This window comes from Myodes glareolus, chromosome 6 (assembly GCF_982192425.1).
Source record: "Myodes glareolus chromosome 6, mMyoGla1.1, whole genome shotgun sequence".
NCBI lineage: Eukaryota > Metazoa > Chordata > Mammalia > Rodentia > Cricetidae > Myodes > Myodes glareolus.
Genome location: NC_142031.1, coordinates 49,584,236 through 49,598,823, shown reverse-complemented (window position 1 = coordinate 49,598,823; position 14,588 = coordinate 49,584,236). Strand labels below are relative to the sequence as shown.

The window sequence follows — 14,588 nt, the reverse complement described above, 5'->3', positions numbered from 1 at the left end:
TTGCAAGCACACGGTACACACGTATACACAGGAACACATAAAATATATACATAATTAAATTTACAAAATATTTACTTGATAATGTTGGCATGATTTTGCTTCCCTGCCATTTCTGTTTCTTGGAAACCTGAGGCAAACAATAAACTCTCCGACAATAGCAAGCATATAAGGAAATGACTTGCTGCCTGGGGAAATTAATGCATGATGAAGAGCATTGGCTATACTTCCAGAGGGCTTCACTTTGTTTCCCATCATGGAAGTCAGGTGACTTACACACACATGTCATTCTAGTTCCAAAGGATCTGACCCTCTGCCTCTTTTGGCTCTCCACAGGTACACACACTATTGTGTATGCACACACACACATACACAGACAGACATAGAGAATAAAAATGACTATTTTTTAAAACCTGGCATGAGTTTTCTCTGTGGAGGGGTCACAAAGCCAATGAGAAAGGAATGGATCATCCTTGTAACTTTCCATAATTTGAGAATGTATATTTTTTTCTCAGCAAGTTGTTAAGATAGCTCACGGGATTCACAGTTGGTAATAATGGATGATTTCTTCCTAGCAGGTTGCATAGCAAATTTATAGACTTTGAAGGCTGAAGGATAGAGAGAAAACTCCCAACTCAACTCCAGCTTGATTTCTCAATGTATTGTGATTAAAGTACGTGTTCTCTTTGACCATAGGGTCTTGCTATCAAGTTCTGGTGGGCAATCGTGAGTAACCTATATTTTGCAGGAGATTCTGGTTCCTCCCTGGCCAACAAACACTAGGAAGTGTCCGAAATTTGGCACCAAGTTCGCAATTTAAACAATGATTCTTGGAGCAACATTACTCATCAATGGAGAATATCTCCATTGAAACATGTATGTCTTTATTAAGGTTTCTACATGCTTTTTTATTTTAAGATGTATTCATTTATTTTACATATATGCATGCCCTGTCTGCATGTATAACTTTATGCCTGAAGAAAGCATCAGATCCCACTATAGATGATTGTTAGCCTCTATGTGGTTGCTGGGAATTGAAATCAGAACCTCTGGAAGAGCAGCCAGTGCTCTTAACAGCACCTCTCCAGCACTTCTATATGCTTTTCCCATAATAATGTTTTGGTTCTGTCCAACACACATCCTTTTTTATCTTACAACTGCCCTGTGTCCTTATACCTTTCTCCCCAGTGTTACCCTTTTGGCCTACATTTTATATATGGTGTGTTCTAGTAGTCACTCTTCTCTCTGATTGTCCCTTTCTGTCTATCTGGTCTTTCCTTGCATACATTGCTAATACAAACATTTAATTGTAGTTTGATCTTCATAGAAGGGACAACATAAGTCATTCATCTTCTGTGTCAGGTTCACTCAATCACGGTATTTCCCAAACCCATTAAATTGTCAGTAACTTTCTTAATTTCTTTGCTCTTAACACTAATAAATTTCCACTGTGTTGGTCAAAGTCTTTTGCCTGTCTGTAGGGTGTCGCTTTGTCCCAAAATGAAGATTTTTATTGTGCATAAGCTTCTCAGTTTCATGAGATATCATTTATTAATTATTAGTATTAGTGTCTATGCTAACAGTGTTCTGTTCAAGTCTTTTCCTGTGCCAGTGAATTCAAGGCTGTTCCCCCACTTCCTCTTCTTTGGAATTGAGTTTTTTGTTTTTCTTATTGTTTGTTTTTTGTGTAGCTTTGCAGTCTGTCCTGGAACATGCCCTGTGGACCAGGCTGGCCTCAAACTCACAGAGATCCACCTACCTCTGTCTCCTCAATGCTAGGATTAAAAGCATGAGACATTACAGCCTGGACTGGAGTTGAGTTTTTTGCAGGGTTATAAGGATCTATATGGATTCATTTGCATACAGCCGTCTACTTTGCTCATTTGTTGAAGATGCTGTCTCTTTTTTCAGTGCTTATTTCTGACTTCTTTATCAAAAATCAGGTGTCTGTAGGTATGTGGATTTATGCCTGGGTCTTCAATTCAGTAGAAAGTAATTTACATCAAACATTTGGGAGTGATAGGACCACTAAGAACTTAGCAAATAATCCAAATATACCTAAGTGCAAATTGAGTCTAACACAAATTCCTGTAACAAAGCATTGAACTGTATCATGCAGAATTTGAGTAACTCATCACTAATCTATGAATCTCACCAACATGTGATATAACATTAATTTCTGAAATAGATTTTCCACTGATTCATTATACTAAAATTTACCTTCATATCCAAAGATATTTAAGATTTTTTTTAATTGTTTACCCTTTTTTTGTTTTTTGTTTTTTGTTTCTTTGTTTTGACACAGGGTTTCTCTTTGTGTAGCCCTGGCTGGCCTGGAACCCACTCTATAGACCAAGCTGGACTCAAAGTCACAGAGATCCATCTACCTCTGTCTCCCCACTGTTGAGATTAAAGGCATGCACCATCACCTCCCGGATTAATGATGTTCTTTTGAGGCTTTGAGTGTAAGGGCTATGTTTTTAGTTTGTTTCTTTTTTCCATGATAAATATCATGACAAAAAAAATGAAAACCTTTTGGCTTATACTTCCATGTCACAGTCTAATCATACAGGGAGCCAGGGCGTGAAATCAAGCCTGGCAGGAATCTGGAGGCGGGAACTGAGGCAGAGGTGATGGAGAAATCCTGTTTACTGCTCTGCTCCTCATTGCTTACTCAGCTACCTTGTTTTCACAATGTGGGCCCAGCACCCTAGGCGCAAACCACCCAAAGTGGGCTGGGTCATTCCACATCAATCATTCATCAAGAAAATGTCCCCACAGACTTGTCTACACTTTAATCTAATAGAGCTATTTTATCCACTTAAATTCCTTCTCAGATGTGTGTCTTAGCTTGTGTCAGGTTAACAAAATCTAACCAACACAACTGACCCCTTGTCAACATGACATTCAAATACATCACTATTAGTCTATAAACTTCCATATTTTTGTCCCCAAATATTCTTAATACCTAAATATAAAGCATTCTATAACTTTAGAAGTCTCCCAGTGTTTAAAAATTCTAACACTTTAAACATCTTATAATAACTTTTTAAACATGTTTTATAATAAGTCTCTTTATAAAAACAGGCCCAAAAGCTCTCTACTGTGGGCTCCTGAAAATCACAATTTTTTTTTATTTCTCTTTTCCAAATCTGAAGAACCAGTGCAGACTTCCATTCAGATCAAAGGAAAACCAAAACTCTATCGTATCAATCAAATGATCTAGCTCTGTATACTTTATTTGGAATTTGCTCAGCGTATTCCGATCTCATTTTACATGGTCTTCCCTCTTGGTTCTGCCATGCACAGAACACATAGCTTGACTAATAGCCTCAGATTCCCTGCACTGCACAGCTGCTTCAGCCCTAGGAAACCTCCCATGGCTTCTCTAATGTGCCAGAAGTTCTGCACATGCTCTTTCCCCAAACGGCCTCCTGGGATCACTTCAGGAGGCCATTGGTGAAAAGCAATTGTGCCAAATCTCAGTTTCTCCAATCCTTTTTCTATTCTGTCGTTTCCAATTCAGCCCAACCTGCTCAGGTGGATCTCTGTGAGTTCAAAGCTAGGCTGGTTCTAGGACAGGGTTCAAAGCCACAAGAGAAACTCTATCTTGAAAACAAAAAAGAACGAAAGAAAGAGAACAAAAGGAAAAGAGAAAAAGAAACAGATTGTGAGACCTGCAAGTGTTATTTTATCTACAATGTTTTACTATATATAGTATGAAAATCAACTCTATGTGTGCAAGTGCCTGCCCTAATATTCATTATTATTATTATTATTTTATTATCTTGCCTACCACTGTAGTGGCCTGGGTGAGAATGGCCCACATGGGTTCATAGGTTTGAATACTTGGTTTGGAATTGCCAGAGCTGCATGAGAATGGTTAAGAATTATGACCTTGTTGAAATATCTGTCACTCTAGGCAAGTTTGGAGGTTTCAAAAGGCAAGTGTTTAAGTCGGAGTGCTTAAAGTAACAGACCTTATAGAATGAATCTCTATCTAGAAAGGAGACGTATTAACATGACTTTCAGGCTGTGCTCCAGTTAATCCATTAACAGCCAGTAGTAAACAAAGTCCAAAAATCCAGCAGTTCTCAGTCTACGTGACTGAATGTCTCAGCTAGATTTCCTCAGTATACACTAAAATCCCAAAGAAGTAGGCTCCAATGCCAGTGAAAAAAATAGACTTGAGAGCAGGCAGGCCAAGAGCAAAAGCTTCCTTAGTCCATGTCTTTATATAAACCTCCAGGAGAAGGTGTGTTCCAGATTAAAGGTGTGTGTATTACTGCCTCACGAGCCAAATTAGAACTGGATCTTCCTACTTCAAAACTCAAGCAAAATCCCTCATTGGTTTGTTCTCTGTTGTCTGGATTTCACTTAATTCCAAATGTAATCAAGTTGATGACAAAGTATAACATTACAAGTAGCACACCAATGTGTTCTTCAGCCTTCTTGTGGATTAAGATGTGAGCTCTCAACTGTTCTTGCTACTATGCCTTTGTCCCGCTGTCACGGATTCTAGCCCTCTATAGCAGCAACCCAGCGAAACACTTTCTTTTAAAAGTTGTATTGGAGTTAGTGGTTTGTCAGAGCTATAGTTGAGAAACCCAGACAACCAATTTAGGGTACATCCAAGAAGAACCATGTCCAGCAAATGAAATTTTCCTATGAAAAGGCTGAGTGTCATTTTAAATAAGATGAAATTTGTGAAATTTTTATGTAGTTGGATCTTATCACAGAAATAAATGCTTTTTAAATTTTGTGCAGACTAATTTAGAAAAAAAAGTATGAAAAGGGTACAGTTAGATTTTGAGAATTTTAATTATTGGCCTACACAAGAGTTTTCACTATGTTTTTATTGTTATTATTTGGAAGGCAAGATATGGTTTCAGTGGTTACTCCAGGTTATATTTTCACACCTGAAGATTTGGAGCTAGGAACTACAGAAGAACAAGGAGAAGAGAGATTTTTATCTTTCTGGGTTACTGCAATTGTTTTCTAGTTGATTCCATTTACCTGAAAATAATGTTGGGGTAGAACTAAAGAGGGAAAAAGCAGGGAATGAGTGAATTACAGGGAAAATGTAGAAAATCTGGAGGAGGGGGAATTTAAATTGGGGATAAAATGGGGGTCGTCAGAGTGGCTGCCCAATGTGGTAACTAACTCCACGTAAAACCTAAGAGGGCTTAAAAAGAAATTCTAGACACAAATATAGAGTTTAAAGCAGCTTTTTGCTGTTTGCTAGAGCATGCTGTAGAGAGATTTCCTGATTCAGCAACAGCAGCAAAAAAAAAAAAAAGCCGCGCCATTTTAAAATGTGGCCTCCTGGGCCCTGCTGCCGGTGCAAACGAGGGTTATGGTGCATTTCTGGACCTGGGTGTTTGTGTGTCTGCTCGGGATCGGGAGAAAAGTACCTGAGACCATGCCCTTGGCTCAGCTCTTCCTGCCTGGGCAGACGGCGAAATCAGGCTTGGGCAGGCAGGAGGGCATGGCGGATTTCTGCCGCCAAACACAGAGATGTTTCCAGGCTGCACAGTGGTCTGCCTGGAAGATTAGGCCGTAACTGAGATTAAAAAGCTCCTTCTCAGAGTTAAAGTGCTGCGTGTGGCTCCTACTTGGAGGCGAAGGGAAAACAAAAAGCTGTGCAGTTTTAAAACTGCGGTTTTCTGGGTTATGCTCCTAGCGCGACCTCTGTCTCTTGCGGGAGACAGAGAATTTGGATGGGGTTTTGTGAGTAAAATGCTTGCTTGCTTGACTGCAATGTGAATTTGCGGTGTGCCTGGAACTGTGCACGGCACAAGGGCACTAAATGGCTGAGGCAGGAGCGGCTCCGGTTCCAGTCCAGGTGCTGAACTGTGCTGACCTCAGGCAGGAACCATTGTAATTATCATAATAACAGCACAGTTAAGGTTTAGACGGGGCAGGAAACTGGAGATACCATATTACCTCTACATGGCGCAACTTAAGTTTTTAAGAAGTACTTAGCATTTTAAGAAGAGTTCCTGGATAGTAAAGAATTACAGATTCACAATAGGACAGATTCAGACATGAAAGACCTCTAAATGGGTCATAGTGTTAGATAGACATACATAGGCTTGGGAAAGAGAAGAGAAAGAGTATTAAAAAGTCATAAAGTGAAGTTAATGCTTTAAAAAAAGGGTAAAGTCTTTAAAGAAACAGAATAAAGTAAAGTGGTAGAATAAAAACAAGGCACGTAAAAATGGAAAATTCACAGTCTGGATTCTTTGTATTATTGTGTTTTCTTTGAATTTTTTGACTGTAAAGGAGCTAAGTACGGTGAGACGTTTCATTATATGGGCTGCCAAGCTAAACCAGAATGGCTATCATAAAGATGTCATGACTTTCAAATTTGGGTCTAAGAATATGATGCTTTGGAAAAGAGGGTCTTCTTTTGTTTTCACAGAGGATGAAACCCTGTGGATTGCTTCTATTCTAATATGGTATGATAGACCACGCCCTCCTGAAAGATCACCATGAACACCCTCAAAAAATTACTTTACTCAACTGCTGACTGAGAGGAATCTAGCACACAGGTTATACCATGAAAGACCTGAATAACAGCGCCCCCATACAGCACGAAGCAGTTTGGAGAGAAATAACTGTGCCCATATTCCCAAATATTGGTTATAAATGTTCTTTTACATTTATATGTAATATAAATATATATTTATATTTATATTTATGTTATATATATAACATATATAATACATATTATAAATGTTATATATTATAACATATATAACATAAAGGGGGATATGTTATAGATATGAATAATTTGCATTGGTATGGATTTTAAGGTCAATTTTGTTATATATATGTGTGTGTGTATGTATGTATTTCTGATCTTGATTAAGGTATTGTGATTGTGTAGCCCATTTAAAAATGTAATGTATAATTAGGAAGTATAGGTTGTTAATGAATAATCATCAATAATAGTCAAGCTGGTAGTCATGTTAGTTAGATTTTCTAGATATATAAAATATATTTCAGTTAGATAGGCATTCTTCATATCTTTCAAAGACTACAGAATATGGCATTTAATGTTTTAATAACTTAGGGTTTTTCATGACATTGAGACACGTCTGCTCCTGGCAGCACCAGTCTATTTCAAGAGGAAGATGGGCATCAAAGAGGCTACTGATGAAGTGGCAAGAAACTGCTCTTGCCTGAACTGTTGCATAAACTGGACATAAAGAACCCACAGAGAGAGGACTGCTGAGCTTGCCTAAAGGTGAGATGGTCTTTTAGGGTTCCTAATTCATGAAAAAGTCTGCGAGACATTCTGCAGGACATAGCAGAAAGTGACTGAACTGTCTTTGAAATTTCCTGCTTCATGGAAATGTCTGCTGGATACTATGGGCCTGTAGGCTGAAGATGGATGCCCCAATGGTATAAAAAAACTTTGGGTGACTTTGTACAGGCAGCAAAATGTCTCTGTCACTTCTAGAGCTTTGGAAATTGCTTACTTCTTGTTTACTTAGGTAATATTATATCCTTCTGGAGTCTTTGATAGAGTTGAAGAATAAATAGTTATAGTTTTCCTTTGTTATGATAAAAGATAAAATAGATCTAAATATTATAATAGTAATTCTTGCTTGATAAGTGTTTTGTTATATATGACTTTAAAGCCTTTCTTTTTTGTTTAAACAGAAAAAGGGGAAATGATGTACGAGGGTCTTCTGTCTATTTGTTACTTTCATTGGTCAAATAAAGAAACTGCCTTGGCCTTTTGATAGGACAGTAGCTTAGATAGGCAGAGTAGACCGAACAGAATGCTGGGAGAAAGAAGCAGAGTCAGGCAGACGCCTTGGCTCTCCTCTCCAAGACAGACATAAGTTAGACTCATCCCAGTAAGCCACAGTCACATGGTGATACACAGAATTAATAGAAATGAGTTAATTAAGATGTGAGAGTTAGCCAAGAAGAGGCTAGATATAATGAGCCAGGTAGTGTTTAAATGAATATAATTTCTGTATAATTGTTTCAGGTGTAAAACTAGCCGGGAGCTGGGCGGTGAGAACAATACGGAAGATGGAGGAAGAACAGATACTTATAGGATGTTTGATACATCATCAAAGACTCATTGCATGTTATATACATAAAATTACATACAAAACATATATGTGAATATAAGTGCACACACACAGAGACACATCTTAAGTTAAGTTATATCACTTAACCACTATATTAACACATAGTTAATCACTATGAGTTGACAGTGCCTCATCCTAGGTACTTGGCACCTACCCCAGCAACTCTTGAAACCTCCTTTTTAAAAAATGAGTCAAAATTTTTATTTATTCACTTTTTGCAAATTTGAAGTACTCTTCAGTGATATCCTTGGCCTGAGATTCTTTGCCATAGTCCTCAACCACTGTACAACTGCACCAAGTCACTTTCCATGGCTTCCCCTCCTGATCAATTTTACAGAGGTCTACTCATTTCCTAGTTTCTTGTTGTCATCAACCTTAATTAGGTTGATTTGGCGGTCATCACAAAGTTCCTCCATCAACGTGACATACATAGGGTCATAATAAGTGGACGTAAGCACACAAAGATGGACTTGGCACTTATCTAAGGCTTTGGCAGCTTCGTGTATGCCACCTGCTAGGGAATCATGTATGAGGACGGTCTTCAGTACTCTTATAGAGCAGTACTGGCATCCATTGCGCCTCCAGCAGCAAATGCCTACCTAGGACATAGCTGTGGATTACAGGTGAGGCCAAATCTTGAACACACCCAAGCATCCACCACCACACAGGGAAGGAGGGGTGTAGGGGAGGGACTTAAAACCTTTTAATATAATATTTTAAGCTCTATTAAATGTTTAATGAAATCTTAAAATGTTAAATATTTCTATAAAACAATATTTATTTTTAACCATGAAATATAATTGTTATTCTGGTATTACAATTAACATTGATACAGAAATTTTAATAATAATCTATTTTTAGGAATTTTTTATTTGATTTACACTTATGGTGAGTTTCATGTATAGCAAAATAATAAGACAAAAAATTGATTTCTAACATTTTGGAAGCCTCTGGATAATATGTATTATAAGTCTTTGAAAAATTGCTCTGGAATTTTTTTCAAAAGTTTTTTTAACTTTTAATGTATATGAATATTTTGCCAGAACATATGTCTGGACACCATGTGCAGGTCTAGTGCTAGAAAATAGACGAGGCATTGGATTCCCTGGACCTTGAGGTGAAGATGGTTGTGAATCACCATGTGTGTCTTGGGGGATAATTAAAGTTTTCTGGGAGAGTAGCAAGACTTCTTAACCACTGAGCCATCTCATAGTCCCCAGAAATATTCCTGATATACAAATCTTAAGTATAAAATTTTATATATTGGCAGTAATGTATATATATAGAATGATAGAAAACTGCTTGGCAATTTTTCTGTGAAATTCTACTTTCATTGTGAGGATGACAGGCTGTACAATGCCAATCAAAAGTCACAGTCAAAACTGAAGTATGCTTATTCTATACATAAGAAAATTGACCATGTTATTAAGTATTAAAATAACAATAGTATCTCATATTTCTAAGACACATTATAACTTATAAAATAAGACCAACAGATGGTCTACTCAGGTTCTCTTTAATGATAGTTTTTTTAAACTTTATTGTTTTAAATTGAGTTATACATTTTCCCCACTCCCCCTCCTTCCTCCCCTTTTCCTCCTATCCTCCCACTACTCCCCACACTCCCAAATTACTCAAGAGATCCTTGTCTTTTTCTCCTTCCTAGTCAGATCCATGTATTTCTCTCTTAGGATCTTCTTTGTTGTCTAGATTCTCTAGATAACTTTAGCCTGGTTATTCTTTGCTTTATGTCTAAAAGCCACTTATGAGTAAGTAAATATTATATTTGTCTGTCTGGGTCTGGGTTACCTCACTCAGGATGGTGTTTTCTAGTTCCATTCATTTGCTTCCAAATTTCAAGATGTCATTATTTTTTACTGCTGAGTAGTGCCCAATTGTGTAAATGTACCACATTTTTCTCATCCATTCTTCAGCTGAGGGGCATCAAGGTTTCTTCCAGGTTCTGGCTATTATAAATAATGCTGTTATGAATACAGTTGAGCAAATACTCTTGTATGATTGAGCATCCTTTGGGTATGTATCTAAGAGTAGTATTGCTGGGTCTTAACAAAAATTGATTCCTAATTTTCTGAGAAATCACCATACTGATTTCCAAAGTAACTGTACAAGTTTGCACTTCCACCAGCAATGGGGCAGTGTTCCCCTTACTCCTCATTTTCTCCAGCAAAAGTTGTCATTAGTGTTTTTGATCTTAGACATTCTGACAGGTTTAAGATGACTAAGGATGTTGAGCATCTCCTTAAGTGTCTTTTGGGCATTTGAGATTCATCTGTTGAGAGTCCTCTGTTTGGGTGCTAACCCATGTTTTTATTGGATTTGTGCTTTTGATGTCTAGTTTCTTGAGTTCTTTGTATATTTTAAAGATCAGTACTCTATCACATGTGGAGTTGATGAAGACCCTTTCCCAGTCTATAGATTACCATTTTGTCTTTTTGATAGTGTCCTTTGTTTTACAAAAACAACTCAGTTTCATAAGGTCCCATTAATTAATTGTCAATCTCAGTGTCTGTGCTACTGGAATTATATTTAGTAAGTTGTCTCCTGTACCTATGTGTTCAAGGCTACTTACCATTTTCTCTTCTATGAGGTCCAGTGTGATTGATGTTCTGTTGAGGTCTTTGATTCGTTTGGACTTGAGCTTTGTGCATGGCAATAGATATGGATCTATTTGAATTCTTCTACATGTTGCCATCCAGTTATGCCAGCGCCATTTGTTGAAGATGCTTTCTTTATTCCATTTTATAATCTTAGATTCTTTGTCAAAAATCAGGCATTCATAGGTTGTGGGTTGATATCTAGGTCTTCAATTCAAATCCATTGGTTCTCCTGTATGTTTTTATGCCAGTACCAAGCTGTTTTCATTACTGCAGCTCTATAGTAGAGTTTGAAGTCAGGGATTATGATACCTCCAGAATTTCCTTTATTACACAAGATTGTTTTGGCTTTCCTGAGTTTTTATTTTTCCATATGAAGTTGACTATTGTTCTTTCAAGGTCTGTGAAGAATTTTGCTGGTATTTTTACGGGTATTGTACTGAATCTGTAGATTGTTTTTGGTAATATTGCCATTTGTACTATGTTAACCCTACTTATCCAAGAGCATGAAAGATATTTCCATTTTCTGATGTCTTTAATTTCTTCCTTCAAAGATTTAAAGTTCTCGTCACAGGGGTCTTTTACAATGAGGGTGCTCTTGCATTTGGGGCAGAGATGTTCAGAATTGAGACTTCATCTTGATGGATTTTTCCTGTGATGAATATGAAATGACCTTCTTCATCTCTTTCAACTAATTTTAGTTTGAAGTCTATTTTGCTAGATATTAGGATAGCTACACCAACTGGTTTTTCAGATTCATTTGATTGGAAAATCTTTTCCCAACCCTTCAGCACAGCCCCCTTCCACATGCAGTTCCTGAGTTGCAGGAAGTAATTCACAGGCAACCCAGTGGCAGCTAAATGAGTGTGTTACTTGAGGGCCAAGGAGAAAACACCTACGTGCCACTTGGCAATGATTCTGGTTATAGCAAATCTATTAGTGTACTTGTTCTTCATGTTCTTTTTTTCTTTCCACACCAGTGGCTTCTGAAAATATGGATGTGCTGTATGATAATATGAGTCTTCCTGATCTGATAGAGCGGGCAGGCATTGAAACTGTAAAGCAGGTTATGGAGAAAAACCTGACCAATGACAGAATTGGGGAAATTTGAGAAAAACGCATAAATTGTTTTTTACCTGATTATAAAATGTGGCAAAATAATTACACTGAAACAGAAAAGAACTTGACTAGATGAATAAAGTTTTTGAGGAACTTAGGACTTTTAGGGCTGTCTGGCGATGGCGTTATAAATCAAAATTGGAATCGTGAGGACAAACAATAGGAAGGGTATGACAATGAAGTAAAACCCATCATGCTGATGCTTAGCCTTCCCCTCCCCGCAGCCTGGCCTGACCCACAGCCCTGCTGCTCATGGTTCTCCTCCTGGTGGTCTGCATGACAGGCTTTTTTTTTTAAGTTCTAGTTCTATTCAATTTAAGTCGATTTTTAAAAAGGTAATTTAAATACCAAGCTGGTGGTTTCTGTTCCACATGCTTAAAGTATTATCAATAATCAATCTAGTCTCTAAGTCTTTGATATCCAAGATTTTTCTACTTAGATTATAATCATATCTTCAAAAGGACAAATCTTGGACTCCGTGGTTAAGAGCACTGACTGCTCTTCTAGAGGACCCAGGTTCAATCCCCAGCACACACATGTATTGGGGGCTGCAGACCCCTGGCCCCTTGACTTTCTTTGCCTGCCTCAGACCCTTTGCCTGCTGGAGTGAACTGAGCAAAACACCTTGTTTACCTGTACCTGAAGCTGCTCTGAGCAGGAGACCCTGATGGCAGGGGAGTGGGTTCTGGTGAGGCAGGCAGCTGAAAGATCCCGAGAGCTGGGGTATGGCTATCAGTTAAGGATCCCTATATAAGCTTCCCTGGAGCACAATAAACTTGGCATTCCTGTATCAAGGACGGCCTGTGTCCCTGTGTCTCTGTCTGTCTGTGTGTGCATGTGTTTTTAAGTCTCCAGCTTAGTTTCCAGCTCGTGTACTGTCCCATAGTGCAGGCGCTACACACATGGCAGGTAGCAACTGTCCTTGACTCCAAGATCTGACACTCTCAGACATACATGCAGGCAAAATGACAATGCAAATAAAAGATAATTTTTTTAAAAAGGATGAGCTTTACATTAGAGATTGTTGATGACTGTAAAACATGATACAATCAACAGACTAACCCAAAACTAAAATATTATACAATATTTATTGATTTAAAATTCTTTATAATACCCATGTATATATGTAATATGTACCTTTTTTTATTTCTTCCATGATACAATTCAGCTTATAAGTAAGTGGTCATATTAATTAAAATTTCAGGCTGTCCTAAATTTCTTTTTGTTCACAGTGTGACTAAAGACACTCTCTTTAAAAGTTAAAGCATTAGTTGGTATGGTTTTTGGTTAATCATCGTCTCAGCTCTGAGTCTATAAGAAATCTAAAACGCCCTCGTTGCTCTCAGAACACAATAGCTTATACTCCAGTGCACAATTTCATTATCATAAACAGGCCCTCCTCTCAGAAAGGATCCTTTAGATTCTGCCATTCCTAAAACGTAAAGACTGAGAATATAACTTAGCCCTGTGATTTCAGAGTTATTTAGGTAATTAATGTGGTTAAAAACAAACATTATGTTTCATCAAAATAATTTGCTCATATTTTCCACAGTGCCAGATTTCTATTTAACATATTAACATATCAAAAACTTATATCAAGTTTTCTTTTATTTGCTTGTTTACTTTGTTTTTTTGAAATGGAGTTTCTCTGTATAGCCCTGACTGTCCTGGAACTCACTTTGTAGACCAGGCTGGCCTCAAACTCACAGAGATCCACCTGCCTTTACCTCCCAAGTGCTGGGATTAAAGGCACAGGCCACCACCACCTGGCCTCAAGTTTATTTTGTAATCTTTCACGGTTAAACTTTTGCCAATTGTTAGAAAGCATCTAAATACTAGTTTAATTAAAATATTTAGATGTGTTTATTTTATGTGTTTTGGATGGATGTTTTGCCTGCATGTGTGCATACTCAGTGAAGGCTTGGTGCCTGTGGAAGTCAGCAGAGGACTCTAGATCCCCTGGAACTGAAGTCATAGATGAGTGTGAGCCCCCAACTGATTGCCAAAAATTGGAGCCATGTCGTATGCAAGAATAATAAGTACTCTAAACCACTGAACCATTTCTGTAGCCCCTACAGTTCAATTTTCAAACAGGACTTCATCAATACTGGATTAATTGTTCTTTCAGGTGTTCAATAGCCATATTTGGAAACCTGTATCAATGTGCACAAGAACCACAGGAATAATATTGTGGACCTATCTCCAGGTCTACTAATTTCCATGGGGCTACTGGACACCTCAAAATTCCCCCAGGCAAAATCACTGGTGAAAAGCTAGAGGAACTTGAGAGTCCTAAATACCCAGTATCTCATGGACTGTAATGTAAATTGACCCTAACAGCAACAACTATATAACAATAGTTTTTATAATAATAACAAGAACAGTAATTATAATGGTTACTTTTGGCCATCCCTAATGGTTCTATACCCTAGCAGGAAAGTATAACCAAAGAAGAAAATGATTGGTATAAGACAAAACAAAGTTAGCTTAGACTTTGAAAGAGACAAATGATAATTCAGGCCTTATATAGACCTTCCCATTAGGAACTGTGTAAGATGTACTAACATACTGTGCAGGATAATCACAGCACAACACAACACAACACACACACACACACACACACACACACACACATCAAGCATGTGGGCACCTGAAAGTTTGGAGCATGCTCCCCTTAAATGAAAAGCTATAAACCTGGTAGGAACAGGCTTAACCCAGCTTTTAAAAAAGAACTTGGAGTACG

The 14,588-nt window shown here is 37.8% G+C and overlaps 1 pseudogene; it reads right to left on the bottom strand.

The window, feature by feature from the left end:
* Positions 1-8,315: 8,315 nt before the first annotated feature.
* Positions 8,316-11,682, bottom strand: LOC125403920 (small ribosomal subunit protein eS12 pseudogene; annotated as a pseudogene).
* Positions 11,683-14,588: the final 2,906 nt, after the last annotated feature.